This window comes from Peromyscus eremicus, chromosome 4, assembly GCF_949786415.1.
Source record: "Peromyscus eremicus chromosome 4, PerEre_H2_v1, whole genome shotgun sequence".
Classification (NCBI taxonomy): domain Eukaryota; kingdom Metazoa; phylum Chordata; class Mammalia; order Rodentia; family Cricetidae; genus Peromyscus; species Peromyscus eremicus.
This window is the reverse complement of record NC_081419.1, coordinates 78,559,149-78,575,669: the sequence shown is the minus strand read 5'-3', so window position 1 is coordinate 78,575,669 and position 16,521 is coordinate 78,559,149. Positions and strand designations below refer to the sequence as shown.

Sequence of the window (16,521 nt, the reverse complement as noted above, 5' to 3'; positions counted from 1 at the left end):
TCTGCCTCCTGAGTGCTGGGATTAAAGGTGTATGCCACCACCACCCGGCTCAAAGTATCCTTTAAATGAATGAATTGTGACAGAGCCAGCAACATCAGGATAATAGCAAAATTGATTTCTTTTTTCTTTTTCTTTTCTTTCTTTCTTTCATTTATTTATTTATTTATTTATTTATTTATTTATTTATTTTGAGACTCTGTAGCCCATGCTGGCCTTGAACTCACAGAGATCTGCCTGCCTCTGCCTCCTGAGTGCTGGGATTAAAGGCGTGCGCCACCACCGCCCAGCACAAAATTGATTTCTGAAAAGACTAATGGTAAAGAGTATGTAGAAAACTAAAAGTAATATACAAAATGTAGTTATTATTACTTTACCTTGTGCTTTGTTTTTATTTATTTGTTTTCTTGTTTTGTTTTAGAGACAGGGTCTCACATGGAACACAAGCAGCTAACTATGTAGCCCAGTCTGGCTTTGAACTCACAATCATCCTGTCTCAGTAAACACAGTGAGTTTCAGCTGGGTATGGTGACACACACTAGTAATCCCAGCACACAGACTGAAGTGGTAGGACTGAGGTTCAGGCCACCTGAGCCACATAAGTTCAAGGTCAGCCTGGGCGATTTAGCCAGACCCTGCCTGGAACAAACTAATAAATAAAGCAGTTCATGAATTTATTCCTTAATTTACTAACTATGCAACCCCATTCCCAAGCAATTTTACAGGTGCTTTAAAAAAATTTTTTTATAGGGACTGAAAAGATGGTTCTGTAGTTAAGAGCACTTGCTGTCCTTCCGGAAGACCTGGGGTTCGATTCCCACCACCCACGTGGCAGCTCACAAGCATCTGTAACCCCAATTTTCAATGAGCCAACGGCCATAGGTGCACCAACATTCATGTGGGTGAAATACGCCTACACATAAGCTTTTTGTAAAAAAAGTTATTAAATATAAAGGATAAAATACAGATAAGAAATTCGGGCAAAGGTAAGCAAGTATCCAAACAATTTATTAATCTGTAACTTGATTGCAACATACCTTTTCATCTTAACTTTGCAAAGCCAAGATCCAGTACATTGCTCTGTCTCTAAGCACTATTGTCATTTAGCATAAATAGTTCATCACTAGCGCCAAGAAGCAATAAAATACGTTTGTGTCTCCTGGGAAGAGACACTGAGGTCTGTTGTAAAGGAGCTACAGAGCAGTCACCTTCATTCCATTGGCTGGCTGAAGCCAGGCCTGGGCAGGCAGGAAGCTTAAGCGTATGAGATGCCCTCAGATATCCAGGAGGCTGCAACACATGTGCTGTGGTGAAGCCATGCACTCTGCTGCGCAAACAGGTAGGACAGGGGTGGGGGGTGGATGTGGCTGGGGACCAGACAGGATGGAGGCTGGAGGTTTGCAGCCGGGAGTGAGAGGAAGCCTAGGCAGCGAAGGGAAGAACTCACCACATCCTCACCAACCTCAGCAGAATGCTGAAAGCAACCTGGTCCATATGACCACGGACCCTGCAAACTTCCTAGGCTTCCACCTCCACACCTGTAAGATTAAGATGTAAAGAAGAAAATTTCAGTTGCTCTCCCCGTCATGAAATTAGACAATTCCATAGCTAAAGTCCAAGTGCCACCTTGTCCTCACATGATAGCAATACAATCTAATTGAACATATGGAGACCTAAAGTCACAGACAAATCTAGTATCCCAAGATTTGCATTATATGACCTCATAGCTAATGAATTTTCAGAAATACTACCTGAACAAAAACACTGTTATACTTAAGTAAAAGATTAAGCAGGATTAATACACTTCCATTTTATGAATTTCAAGATCATCTTTTTAAATTGTATCTTGCCAGGTGGTGGTGGTACATACCTTTAATCCCAGCACTCGGGAGGCAGAGGCAGGCAGATCTCTTGGTTTCAGGCCAGCCTGGTCTACAAAGCGAGTTCAGGATAGCTAAGGCTGTTATACAGAGAAACCCTGTCTTGAAAAAAACCAAAATAAATAAATATATAAAAATAAAATAGTATCTTACTACAATTTTAATAACAGAGTTTTAATATGTGTGACATCATGGATGGATCTCAGTTACCCTGAGTGAAAGAAGCCCAAACACAAAGTTAACAGTCCAGTCCTCCCACCCTTTCCCAGGCAACCACTGATCTTCTCTGTAGACTGTAGACAGAATGTTTAACATGATTGGAATGCTTGTAGGGGCTCTCGTATGTTTTAATTTTAAACGGATTTTAGGAACTCAATACAGAAGCATAATGACTCTCTGGATGCAATTTGTAATTGTTCTTTTAATCACCTTCTTTGGAAAGAGAAACTCTTGGGGAAGCGAGCACTTCAGAAGAGAAAGCATGGGGAATGTGTGTCGGTGCAACCAGAACAAAGGTCTCTTATTCTAGAGGCCTCCATGTGTTTGAAAAGAAGCAGACGCCTAGCTCCCTTTATGTAACAGCATGAATACACTCGGTGAAAAACTCAAGATGCTTTCATTTTTTAGATAACTAAGCCAGTGTGCAGCAAGATGAAGGCCACATATCATTTACTTGTGAAGAATCTAAAGTTGGTCGAGAGAGATGACTCGCAGTTAAGAGAACAACATATTGTTCTTGCAGAGGATCAGAGTTCAACTCCTAGAACCTACAATGGGTATCTCACAAATGCCTAGAACTCCAGCTCTTGGGGATCTGACACACTCATACTCATGTACACACACACAAACACATTCTGTCTTGGTCAGTGTCCTATTGCTGTGAAAAGACATCATGGCCACAGAAATTTTTGTAAAAGAAATTATTTAAGGACGGTGGTGGCGCACGCCTTTAATTCCAGCACTCTGGAGGCAGAGGCAGGTGGATCTCTGTGAATTCGAGGCCAGCCTGGTCTACAGAGTGAGATCCAGGAAAGGCACAAAGCTACACATAGAAACCTTGTCTCAAAACAAACAAACAAAAAACCCAAAAAAAAACAAAAAAAAAAGAAATTATTTAATTTGGGCTTGCTTACAGTTTCAGAGGTTTCATCTATTATCGTCATGGAAGGGAGCATGGTGTCACTCAGGCAGACGTGGTGCTGGAGAAGGAGCTGAGAATTCTATATCTGGGACTAGCAGGAAGCAGGCAGCGTCAGCCACTGGGACTGGCTTGGGCTTTTGAAACCTCCAAGCCCATCCTTAGTGGCCTACTTCCTCTAACAAGGCCACACCTCCTAATCCCTTCCAAGTAATACCATTCCCTGATGACTAAGTATTCAAACTTAGTCTATGGGGGCCATTCCTATTCAAATCACCATAATACATGCACATAATTAAAATCAGTGTTTAAGTTGTTTTTACATTCTGAAATTAACTTTTCTTCTTTTGTAGGTAGTGACGTTTCCACAGCTGAGTTTCATGGCACATGGTGACTTATCTTTTGTAGGCGCAGATCAGCAATTCTAGATGTATCTCAGAGTCTCACTGAAGGATCCCTTCATGGTGGAGTAGTTGAAAAACTTAAACCTTAAGATTAGTGATTGTTGGGGCTGGAGAGATGGCTCAGTGGTTAAGAGCACTGACTGCTCTTCCAAAGGTCATGAGTTCAGTTCCCAGCAAACACATGGTGGCTCACAACCACCTGTAATGAGATCTGGTGCCCTCTTCTGGCCTGCAGGAACACATGCAGGCAGAATGCTGTATACATAATAAATAAATCTTAAAAACAAAAACAAACAAAAAGATTAGTGGTTGTCCGTGTCTCATCTTCCTGTGGTCATGTGAGCAGCGATGGAAAATGAGGCCAGACTACCTGCTAAAATATGGATGATGAGAAGAAAATATGAAAAGTTTTATTTTGGATGGTGGGTAGGAACTCTAGGTCAGGGCAGGTGTTTTTTGCATGTGTATGAGTGTTTGGCTTGCACGTGTATCTCTGCACCACCTGGATGCTTAGTGCCCATATAGGTCAGAAAAGGGTGTTGGGGCTGGAGAGATGGCTCAGTGGTTAAGAGCACCGACTGCTCTTCCAAAGGTCCTGAGTTCAGTTCCCAGCAACCACATGGTAGCTCACAACCACCTGTAACGAGATATGGTGCCCTCTTCTGGCCTGCAGGGACACATGCAGGCAGAATATTGTATACATAATAAATAAATCTTAAAAAAACAAAACAACAAAAAAAACCCCAAAGACTTCATATTTAGCCGGGCGGTGGTGGCGAACGCCTTTTATCCCAGCACTCGGGAGGCAGAGCCAGGCAGATCTCTGTGAGTTTGAGGCCAGCCTGGGCTACAGAGTGAGTTCCGGGAAAGGCTCAAAGCTACACAGAGAAACCCTGTCTCGAAAAACCAAAAAGAAAAAAGAAAAGGGTATTGGATGTCCCAGATCTGGGATTATGGACCCTTGGGAGCCATCATGTGGGTGCTGGCCATGGAAGCCAGGTCCTCTGCAAGAGCAAGTGCTCTTAACTGTTGAGCTCTCTCTCCAGCACATGTAGTGGACAATACCAGTAGTTGCCAGTTTTGCCTTGGGGGAAGCACCTCTCTTTCAGTGTGGCCATTTGATTCGGGTGGGCAGGCTTAGCTGTAATTCTAGGATAGTCCAGTCCCCTGAACCACAGTCTTTCCAAAAAGGGCCTGCAATCCAACCTAAGACATCCAGGTTCAAAGAGATTTGGGGATGCCTGAGCAGAGGAAGTTTCCTTTCCATCAGTGGGAATACCACGAGGCACTCTCTTCCACCGAACAGTGGTCATAAAGATAAGAGGTCTGACCTGGAAAGTAGCCATTTTTTTTTACAAGGGGTGGCATCTGGAGCTGCCAGGAACACTCTCTGTAAGCAATAAAACCAGCACAAAAGTCTTCCGATGGAGAGAGCTTACCCAGCATGCTTAGCACCCTGGATTTGCTCTCCAACGCCAGAGACAAATTAACAATAAGATAAAGCCAGTAAATAGCTAAGGGCAAAGAAAAAATATGGAGAGAAACAAGTTCTTACCTGAAATCATTTGAGCCATTAGACTGAAGCACACTTAAGCCAGATTTCACTGTACTTGTGGGTAAATAAGCCAGTGACATTCCTTGTTTAAATGGGTCTGTGTGTTTGTTTGGAGATTTGGGGTTTTTTTGTTTGTTTGGTTGGTTGGTTTTTCGAGACAGGGTTTCTCTGTGTAACCCTGGCTATCTTGGAACTCTGTAGACCAAGCCGCCTGCCTGTGCCTCCTGAGTACTGGGATTAAAGCTGGGTGCCACCTGTCGAGAATAAGACCACTACCACAGTTTAAAACCAAATTTGTAGCAAACTTTAATTAAATACTAGCCAGACGGATGGACTCATTGGCCAGGTCCATCTCTGGGTTTCCAGAAAGTGGCCCCAAGTCACAATTTGCAAGGACTGAAAGTATTTCCCATCAGGTCCAATCAGGGGCAAGCATACATCCTGACTATTTCCTGCCTATAAACCTCCTACCCACATGTGATCAAGTACATCCTGTGCAGATGGGTCAAACAAACTTGTTTAGGGGAGTGAGAACATGTGACTTGTTATCTCCCATAAACAACAGCCTCCAGCATTTCAGGAACTATCTGTCCTTGGGCAAGGGGGGCTTGCAGATCAGAGGCATTTTGTACCTTAGCCACAGAAATTAGAACTTAAAATGTAACTTTGGCTCTCACACCAGTATATCAGGCTTAAAAGGGTCTCACATTTATTTGCTTACTTTGTTTGGGATGGCAGCATGTAAGGTATATTGCCCACACATATGTAAGAGGACAGCTTATTTCTAGAAGGCAGTCTTTCCTCTATCACGAGAGGGAATCTCTGGGATTGAAGACTCACTGTCAGATTTGGCAGCTTTTACCCCCTGAGATAGTTCATCAACCAAAATAGATCTTTGTAAACTATCAAAACATACAGAATCGAACTAATCAATGGTCATTTTTATAAGGGTTGTGGATAGCCTTAAAGGTGATCCAAGAGGGGTTGGAGAGACGGTGCACACCAATTAAGAGCACTGTCGCTCTTTTGTTTGTTTCTCAAGACAGGGTTTGTCTGAGTAGCCTTGGCTGTCCCGCTTTGTGGACCAGGCTTGCTTTGAACCCAGAAATCTGCTGAGATTAAGGTGTGTGCTGCCACGCCCAGCTGCACTTACCTCTCTTTCAGAGGTGACGAGTTGAGTTCCCAGCGCCTACATCAGATAGGTCACAATTGCCTATAATTCCAGCTCCAAGAGATCCAACACCCACTCCTGGGCTCTATGAGCATCCATATACATGTGGCATATACAGAGACATGTAAATAAAAATAAATCTTTTAAAAAAAGATGATCCAAGATAAAAATGATTAAAACGATAAACTGTATGTTATAGACATTATATCACAAGAACTAACATCTGACAGAGGGAAAAGAATGTTCAACTTAGTATGTGTGAAGCCCCTGAGTGTCTGTTGTTGCAGGCCCTGGAAAGGTCAACGGCATTCAAGACCTACCTTTGCCCCCTGAAGACCTTTTCTCCAGCTTTGTGCAGGAATCCCACCTTTATTCTCAACCTAGCTCAGTGGCTTTCATTCTCAGGCTCCTGAAAGAGACGGGGAGAGAGGGAGAGCGCTCACTCAATGCAGCACTTATTCTATACCAAATACTGTGTGTTGGGTTGGAGCCTCCAGCTTGCCCTTGCAGGATCCGGAAAGCCGGTCCTGTCTCTGCAAACCCCGCCCACTCCGAGAATCTCCGAACACAGGCACCACAAGGCCCAGTCCCCATGCTTGCTTACTGCAGCTCTTCCCCTGCAGTTGCCAGCAGACCAGTCCTGGCAGACTCATCATCACTGCAGGCCACAGGAATATAGCATAAGAACTCAGCTGGTTATGGCAAAGTCACTGCCTTGAGGGATCAAGGATTTCCTCCAGAGGAAGCCAAATTCCAAGGAGCTTTTGGTATTATTTGGCTTGTTATATATCAGCTGTCTTCTGTTATGAAAATCATGTGTGCCTTCATAGTTTTCCCAATGGACTTTTCCCTAAGAAGGGCTAACAGTGTAGACCGATCACTCTCTGGACATACACATTCCAGGTATTTGGAGAACAGCCTCAGGAAAGGCTTTCTCTGGAATCAGAAATCTCTCTTAGCCACTTTCAAGGATACAGGAAACACCGGCCAGGTGGGTGCCCAACTTCCGAGGATAACAGTGATAACAGCCCAAGTGCAAGTCTTCTGACTTAAGGTAAATTCCACAAGGAGACACCGCCCACTTGGGCACCCAGCTTCCGAGGATAACAATAATAACAGCCCACCTGCAAGTCTCCTGACTTAAATTCCACAAGGAGACACCGCCCAGGTGGTCGCCCAACTTCCAAGGACTAACAGTGATAACAGCCCAAGTGCAAGTCTCCTGACTTAAGGTAAATTCCACAAGGAGACACTGCCTAGGTCAGGTGGACGTTAAATAATAGCTTTATACAATTTGGCTTGGACCAGGACTTCCAGGGCATGAGATGGAGAAGAGAAAAGAGAATGGAAGAACTAGATGGGTAAGAACTTGAGAGGAACAAACTGAGATGGGGAAGAACTAGATTGAAGGGCTAGAAGAGAGTACTAGAGGAACGAGATGAAAGATGAGGAAGAGCCAGATGGGGAAGAACAAGATGAGGAAGAATAAGACGAGAGAGAAGGGAATGGGAGAGGAGCTGATATGGGAAAGAACTAGATGGATGAGAACCTAGAAGGGACAGAGCTAGGTGAAGGAATTAAGATAGAACCCAGAGGGGACCGCAGATAAGTGTAGGGAGAAATCAGTCAAGAAATGAGCTAAATATGAGAGCAGAATATAAGCTTGTAACTGACACAGAATAATAAAGTATATGGACTAAGGAGTTTCGTGTACATAGATTCATTTCTTTTCATCAAAGATGAATTATCAGCTGGTTGTAGATTCTTCCCTGACCCTGGGAGGGGACTATCGAGGGACTGGACTCCCCTAGTCCCCAATACTTGCCTACAGGCTGTATAATCTCTCTGCTTTAGTTTGGGCATGTAGCTTCTGTAAGGATTCTGTCCTTAATTACATCATCAGCCTGCCACAGTGTCCCAGCTTTTTCCTCTCTCTCTCTCTCTCTCTCTCTCTCCCCCCCCCAATAAAGCTCTAAAAAGGTAACTATGGCTTATGATTCTTCCGATCAGCACTCTCCTCTACCGTCAAACCAACAGTTTCTCCGGCTTCTGGGACTGGAGAACTCACCTGGGAGTTGCTTTGTTCAAATAAACCTGTTCTACTTTTTCATTTCAGCTTGATCTGGCTTTCTATGTTGTCAGAGAAACCTATTATTGGGGTACAGAAAACCTATTACTGTGCAGAGTAAATTTGTTATCATCTGATTTTCTTATATTAGCTATCTTTCTGCCATCCTTATTTTATGGGTGGAAATGCTGAGGGTTAGGGAGTGAGCTAGCAGATGTGGGCAGGACTTGAACTCCTTAGGGGCCACGTTCAGGGTTAAAGGCTCCGCTGACAACATTAGTTATCAATGGAGGAAGCCAGAGAGAGGTCCGAAGCCTCTAAGGCATAAATAAGTTCTCACCAACAATTCCTCCTCTCTAGGCAACAAAACCAGAAAAATAAACAGTGATTAGCAGCACGTTTGCTTCTAAGTCAACTGAAAACCCAGGACCTTTTATTTCTGATTAGACTTTTCCTAACAAGAGACTAGAAAGATGGCTCAGCAGTTAGGAGCACTTGTGGTTCTTGCAGAGGACCTGAGTTCGGTTCCCAGTACCTACATGGTGACTCACTACTGTAACTCCAGTTCCAGCGGATCTGACACTCCCTTCTGACCTTCTTGAGCACTAGGCAAGTATGTGGTGCACCTACATACATGCAAGTAAAAACACTCATACACGTAGAACAAAATTAATTAATGAAATTATTAAAATTTTCCCAGCAAGCTCTACTTTGGGGAAGAAAAGTGATGGTCAGCCTTACACAGCTGTTGTGTTGAACTGTCACTGTATATACTATGCTATGGTGGTACTCAGTGGGCAAAGAAAATGAGATGGAAATGGGGACTAAAAAGGAACTTGAAGGATCCTGAATGACCTAAATGCTGTGACTTTTAAGAAAGATGGTGTCTTAGACAAGTGCCTGAGGATAAAGGTAGGTCTGAGATATGATGTGAAGGGCTCTGATGATATGGACTAGGTATACTCCAAATCCTAAAATGGAATAGTTATATAAAGATATAATGTAAAGATAGATGTATGGAGATTGCCAGGAACACATTATCAAAATGGTCAGACTGGTACCCATTACCAAACTCCAAAAACAAAGCGTGAAGAGAAACTGATGAAATTGTGGCTGAACATAAGCACAAGGCAACATGGTCCCCACCTAATGCCCAAGTCTTCCCTTGGCATTGGGTACCATGCAGGCTTGCGTTGTATCATCTCATTTAACCATCCTCTGTGAGGTAGGCATAGGCAATAACATGAAGCTTGGGAAGGCAGTTAATTCACCAAGCTCTCCCTCACTAGCAGTAACTGATTCTTGATCCAGCTTCCCCAGAGAAATAACTAAGATGAGACCTTAAGACTGAGAATAGAACCTTGGCTTTGTGGGCCAGAAATAGAAACCTTAGACTCTGATTTTAAGCTATCACAGTCAGACTCTTAAGGTCCTGTAACTGCAAGTGCCGGATTAACTCTCTGAGCAGATGTAGCTCCCACCATCCGGTCGAAAGGAATTGCTGAGCAGTCCAGTAACTAGTCATCATAAACAACAGCGGCTTTGAAACGTCTCCTAGCTCTTGCATCATCTATAAACAAATTGACTCACTAAACAGATGTTCACTGATAGCATGCTATGTGTTGGGCACTGTATAAAGGTAAATGGGACACTGTCCTTCAAAGAACTTCGTGTCTGTTGGAGAAATCGAAATGGTACTTGAACAACTCTGCCTTAAAAAAAAAATCATGAAAATTACCCTGGAGGTGATCTGTGATGGCTGAGCAGAAACTCTTGAAGAACGTTTGGGAAGAAAAGATTCTAGACAGAACTGGCATCTGCAAGGTTGTAAAAATAATGAGGTCTGTTTACAGACCAGCACCAGACTTTCTGGAGCTACAGTGGATGAGAGGAAAGCACTGAGCAGGGAGGGAGACTCTAGGGTAATGTAGACATTGGGAAGACATTAAAACACAATGTGGGGCCAGGGACACGGCTCAGTTGACCTTGAATACATGACACTCTGGTTCAGTTCCCAGCACCCATATCAGGAAGCTTACAGCTGCCTGTGACTCCAGCTGCGGGGCATCCAATGCCCTCTTCTGGTATCCTTGACACCAGGCACACATATGGTGCACATGCATACATGCAGGCAAAACACTCATATACGTAAACTTGATAAAATACATTTTTAAAGAAAAATCTTGGAATGGACTAACCTGAGTTGAGTATGATCACTTGCTGTGTGATTTCAGGAAAGTCACTTGACTGTTACAGCCTTAACTTCCCCATCCAAAAAACAGACTTCATGGAATTATGGTGCTAATTCATTGAGGTAATCTATTTAGATTCCTTATCCTAACGTGCATGGATATTGCTAACCTGTAATAACAGAAGCTGCAAGAATAACTACTGTGTTAGTAACGCTTTGAAATAAGGAGCCAGAGGGATGGCTTACCTACTGAGACCACTTGTTGCACTGGTAATGCTGCACACCTTTAACCCCAGCACTCAGGAGGCAGAGGCAGGAGGATCTCTCTGAGTTCAAGGCCAGCCTGGTCTACAGAGAGAGTTCCAGGACAGCCAGGGCTACACAGAGAAACCCTGTCTCAAAAAAGAAAACAAACAAACAAACAAACAAAAAAGAGCACTTGTTGCTCTTGCAGAGGGTCCAGATTTGGTTCCTAACACCCAGCATGGTGGCTCACAACTCTCTGTAGCTCCAGTTTCAGGGAATCAACTCTCTCTCCTGACCACCGTAGACAGCAGGCACACTTACAATGCACATACACATAAAATGAAATCAATAAATACTTTAAAAATTTATCCTAGGAACAGCAATGGCCTTAATATATTATTCACCAGATAGTATATGTTAATTTTTAATAGTATTTGGGAAAGAGATTGGTAACAACTGTTACCGAGTTCTATAACTATGAAACATTGGGATTTACTGTTCCTTCCTCTGCACTTTATACGTTTTTTTAAATTCATTTAGAGTATGTGTATGAATGTATGTGTGAGTATATATCTGTTCTTGCTTGTGCACGCAGGCCAGCGTATGCATTAGGTACACATGTCATGGCACATGTCCCTCTCTGTACCACCCCCCCCACCTTGTGGGGTGTCTGCACAGGAGTGTATGTGTGCAGGTGCATCTGCCTATGAGGCACTAAGAGTTAGATTCCCTGCTAAAGAGACAGGAAGAGGGCCATGGATTAGGTAATAAATAAAGGTGGTGAACTCCCAAGATGACCAGCTTCATCCTCAACCTCCCGACCTGAGGCAAAATCCTGGCAGCTTAAAATAAGGGCCTGAAAAACGAACAACAAACAAAAACAACCAAGAACCCAAGCAGGGTTTGTGTTGCTGTTCTTTTCTTCTCCCGGAAGGACCCCCTCCTGATGGACCAGCCTGAGGAGTTCCAGGCTGATCAAGTGGTGTTTATGACAGTTGTGGGCCAGTCAGCCACCACCCTATACATAGGAAGACCCTTCAAAAACGCAAAGAAACCCCAACCCTCAGGTTCCAGCCTTAGCTTCCCTCTGCTTTTCACAGCTGTTTTTCTCTACACTTGGTGTGTGTGTGTGTGTGTGTGTGTGTGTGTGTGTGTGTGTGTGTGTATTTCCTCGCCTCTAATAAAAGCCTTTCTTTGCTGATTCTGTCTGGTGGGCTTGAGAATTTCCTCACTGCTACCTGTCACGCTTGAGGTTTTTCTTGCCTTTTAATTTTTTTTTAAAATGGGCAGAGAAAACTGACGTGATCAACAGCCCTAGTGGTTGTGCCAGAGGCCAGAGGAACCCTCAGATGCCAGTGGAGGACATTGGATACTCTGCTCTATCACTCTCCACCTTATCTGATGAGGCAGGGTCCCTCACTGACCCTGAGCTGACTGGTCAGCAAGCCCCAGGATGCTCTCATCTCTGCCTGCTTCCTATAGCTAATCCTGCAAAGGGAGAATAAGACCACTACCACAAATTTTGAGCCAAATTTGAAGCAAGCTTTACTAAATACTGTCCAGGACAATGGACATTGGCAAGGTCCATACCCAGGATTCCCAGAGAACAGCTGAGTATTACTTTAGTCAGGTGCTTATAAAGGCAAAATCCACAAGGCTATGTACTTCCTGCCTTTATCCAATGGGTGGCAAGCATACATCCTGACCTACTTCCTGCCTAAGTACCTCATACCTACATGTGATCAAGCACATCCTGGCAGTTGGGGCACCAACCTTGTCTACATGTACATACACTCAGGCATACACACATACACATAAAATAAATGAATTTTTTTTTAGTTAATAATTGTTTAAGTCTAATGAACTTAATTCTCCTGAATAGTTATTTAAAGACCCCTTAACATGTTTTTATTTAACTTTATTTTTTCATGTGGGTATTTGCTGTATGTATGTGTGCCATGTTAATGTGTTGTCCATGGAGGTCAGAAGAGGGCATCAGATCCCCTGGAATTGGTGTTATAGATGGTTGTGAACTATCATGTGGGTGTTAGGAGGTGAACCCAGGTCTCCAGAACAGCAAGTGCTCTTAAGCATGGAACCATCTCTTGAGGCCATATAGATACAGATAGATAGATAGATAGATAGATAGATAGATAGATAGATAGATAGATAGATAGATAGATAGACAGATAGTGATGGAGTCTCACTGTGTAGCCCTGGAACTCTCTCTACAGACCATGCTCACCTAGAACTCACAGAGACCCAGCTGTCTCTGCTCTCTGAGGGCTGGAATTACAGGCATGCACTACCATGCTTCCTGGCCCTGAAATGTGTTTAATACAGCTAAATCACTGAGCATTGTAGATTAGCTGACCCTTCCTTTGATATGCTCTGAGCATTTACGTTATTAGCCTATAGGTGGAAATCCCAGAAGAATATCTTACCATAAGTTTCTAGTCCAAGAAATAACCAAAACTTAAAATTGAAAGTCGATTTTGTACTGAATGCATATCACTTTCTCAACATCATCACCATAAAACTGGAAGCCTGAAGTCAAATTAAGTCAGGGACTATCTGAAGTAATTAAATCAATTCTGATATTATAAATCTGATTGGCATAATAGTGCCCTGCTTCTCCCAAGCACTTCAAATAATTTACTGGACAGACAATTCATGCTTGCAAAATCATTTTATGCACTTAAATGACTCTTACAAGTGTTATAAATCAAATGTATTAATGTAGTAAGTTGGCTTCTTGGGGTCTAATACTTTCAAAAGTATCTGACATCCTTGAATTTAAAATTATCAATCTAAAATAAATTACACACTTCAGATAAAATAAGGTAGCTTATAAGATTCTCTATACGCTAACTCTTTTAAAGTAGTATATGTAAGAGTGTTCTCTAGGTCCCAGTTTTTTCTTTCTTTTCTTCCTTCCTTCCTTTTGTTTTCTAGAGACAAAAGTCTCACAGTGTAGTCCCAGCTAGACAGACCATGCTGTGTTCACTGCCTCTGCCTCTTGAGCGCTAAGATTAAAAATGTGTGTTACTATGCCCAGTCTAGCTTTTCTTATTTTGAATTTCTAAAATTACATTTTGTGCACACTTGTGAGCATGTATGTGTAGGCACATGTGTGCTACAGCAGCATCGTGGAGACCAGACGACAACCTGAGGGATTTGGTTCTCTTCTTCTACCATGCTAGTTCCAGGAACCAAACTCAGGTCATCAGGCTTGACAGCAGGTGGCCTTACCCACTGAGGCATCTCACTGGCTCTGGTCCCAGCTTTTTAAATGATTGGTTGCAGTTCCAGACGGGTAAACTGAAAGTCAGAATCGCGAAGTTGGGCAACAATTAAAATGTTTCTTGTAGAAAGTACAACGACCAAAACAAGAAAGACTCGCAGCCATACATGGGGTGGGGGACTGAGAGGACTCAGTGGTCAAAGGCACTTGCAAACCTGGCAACTTGAGCTTGACACCCCCCCCCCCAACCCACGAAGGGGTCACACAAGAATACTGAACAAGAATTTTTGGAAAACCGAACAGGAAATGAGCCTGGGGTGTTTGCAGCAGCACTTGTGTTGTGTCCCACAGCTTCACCTCTGCCTTGGTTCCAAACACACAGCATCTGCCGTTTGCACAGCAAACGCCAGCATGCGGTCCGACACCAAGATGGCTGCCTGGAACAACTTGGCAAAGACTTGAGACCGCTGCAATATTTCTACTGTGCATACAAGTTCTCTTATAGAAACAACATGGCTTAATCAAGGAAAACAAAGGTTTAAAAATGGTTTTAATTTTGCTTTATGTATGAATATTTTGCTTCCATATATGTCTGTGCATCACGTGTGCCTGGTGCCTGTGGAGATCAGAAGAAGGCATTGGATCCTCTAGAACTGGAGGTTGTGAACCACCATGTGAGTGCTGGGAACTGAACCTGAGTTCTGCAAGAGCGAGTGCTTGTAACTGCTGATCTGTCTCTCCAGCCCCCAAAGATTTTTAATATCTTCCTAACATCACTCCTCAGCATGTAAGTATCAAATTAGTATATCCTTGGATCATATTATGTTAAAGTTCTTTACTTTAAAGATTGTGTGGGTTGCTGACTTGAGTCTCATAAACACATTCCTGCCACTCTCTAGTATATATTCTCTTTCCTTCCTTCCTTCCTTCCTTCCTTCCTTCCTTCCTTCCTTCCTTTCTTTCTTTCTTTCTTTCTTTCATTTTTTTTTTTTTTTTTTGAGACAGGGTTTCTCTGTGTAATTTTGATGCCTGCCCTGGATCTTGCTCTGTAGCCCAGGCTGGCCCGAACTCACAGATATTTTCCTGGCTCTGCCTCCCCAGTGCTGGGATTAAAAGCATGTGCCACCACCACCCGGCTTAGTATATATTTTCAGAAATACAAAAACTTGACTCAAAACTGACCATTATGAAATAGCAACATGGGCTGGGCAGTAGTGGTGCATGCCTTTTCTCCCAGTACTCTAGAGGCAGAGGCAGGTGGATCTCCCTGAGTTCAAGGCCAGCCTCTTCTACAGAGCAAGTTCCAGGACAGCCAGGGCTACACAGAAAAATCCTGACCTGAAAAAAAAGTAAATAAATAAACAATAAAAAATAACAATATGGGCCGGGCGGTGGTGGCGCACGCCTTTAATCCCAGCACTCGGGAGGCAGAGCCAGGTGGATCTCTGTGAGTTCGAGGCCAGCCTGGACTACCAAGTGAGTCCCAGGAAAGGCGCAAAGCTACACAGAGAAACCCTGTCTCGAAAAACCAAAAAAACAAAACAAAACAAAACAAAACAAAACAAAACAAAACAAAAATAACAATATGGATCAATTATGAAAAAAAAAAATGAAGAAAATCTACTCCCTGAAGTACTAAATATTAATTTAACTTTTTTTTTGGTTTTTCGAGACAGGGTTTCTCTCTGTAGTTTTGGTGCTTGTCCTGGATCTCATTCTGTAGCCCAGGCTGGTCTCAAACTCAAAGATCCACCTGGCTATGCCTCCCAAGTGCTAGGATTAAAGGCATGCACCACTACTGCCCAGCTTAATTTAACATTTAATCATGTAAAAATAAACAAGCACATCATTCTCTTTGTGCAAATTTTATCTTTAATAAATTATAAAATTATATGTTTAACAAAGGATTGGGTTTTTTTTTTTTTTTGGTTTTTTTTTTGTTGTTGTTGTTGTTGTTCCAGTGGTACTGGGGAGTTGAACCTGGAACCTTGTAGGAAAGCACTCTACCACTGAACTATAGCCCCAGATCAGAGAATTGTTTTTTGTTTTTTTTAAATATGGAACGCTTCACGAATTTTTGTGTCATCCTTGCGCAGGGGCCATGCTAATCTTCTCTGTATCGTTCCAATTTTAGTATATGTGCTGCCGAAGCGAGCACGAGAATTTGTTGTTGTTGTTTTTGTTTTGTTGTTTTGTGTAGCATGAATCTTAAAGAGTCTTATTAATAAAATCAAACCTGAAGCCAGTTATTGGGGTGAATGCTGGAAGATCAGAGAAGCAGAACAAGCCACAGCTACCTCACTTCACCAGTTTCTCAGCTGATCCTGTTTCCTCAGACTGGAAGCTTCTGAGTCCTCATCCAAATGGATCTCAGCTGAACTGCTGCTAAAAGCCTAAAAGCTTAATCAGCCAAACTGCTTCTAGTTTCTGGTCTTCATGCCTTATATACCTTTGTGTTTTTGCCATCACTCCCTGGGATTAAAGGCTCGCTTTCTGGGATTAAAGGCGTATGTCACCATGCCTGGCTGTTTCCAATGTGGCCTTGAGCTCACAGAGATCCAGAAGGATTTCTGCCTCTGGAATGCTAGGATTAAAGGCGTGTGCTACCACTGCCTATCCTCTATGTT

At 43.0% G+C, this 16,521-nt stretch overlaps 1 non-coding gene across 1 annotated transcript; it reads right to left on the bottom strand.

Moving 5' to 3' along the window:
• Window positions 1-15,945: 15,945 nt before the first annotated feature.
• Window positions 15,946-16,052, bottom strand: LOC131910212 (U6 spliceosomal RNA). The gene has a single exon (XR_009379063.1). It is a non-coding gene; the product is annotated as a U6 spliceosomal RNA (small nuclear RNA).
• Between the last annotated feature and the right edge of the window lie 469 nt (window positions 16,053-16,521).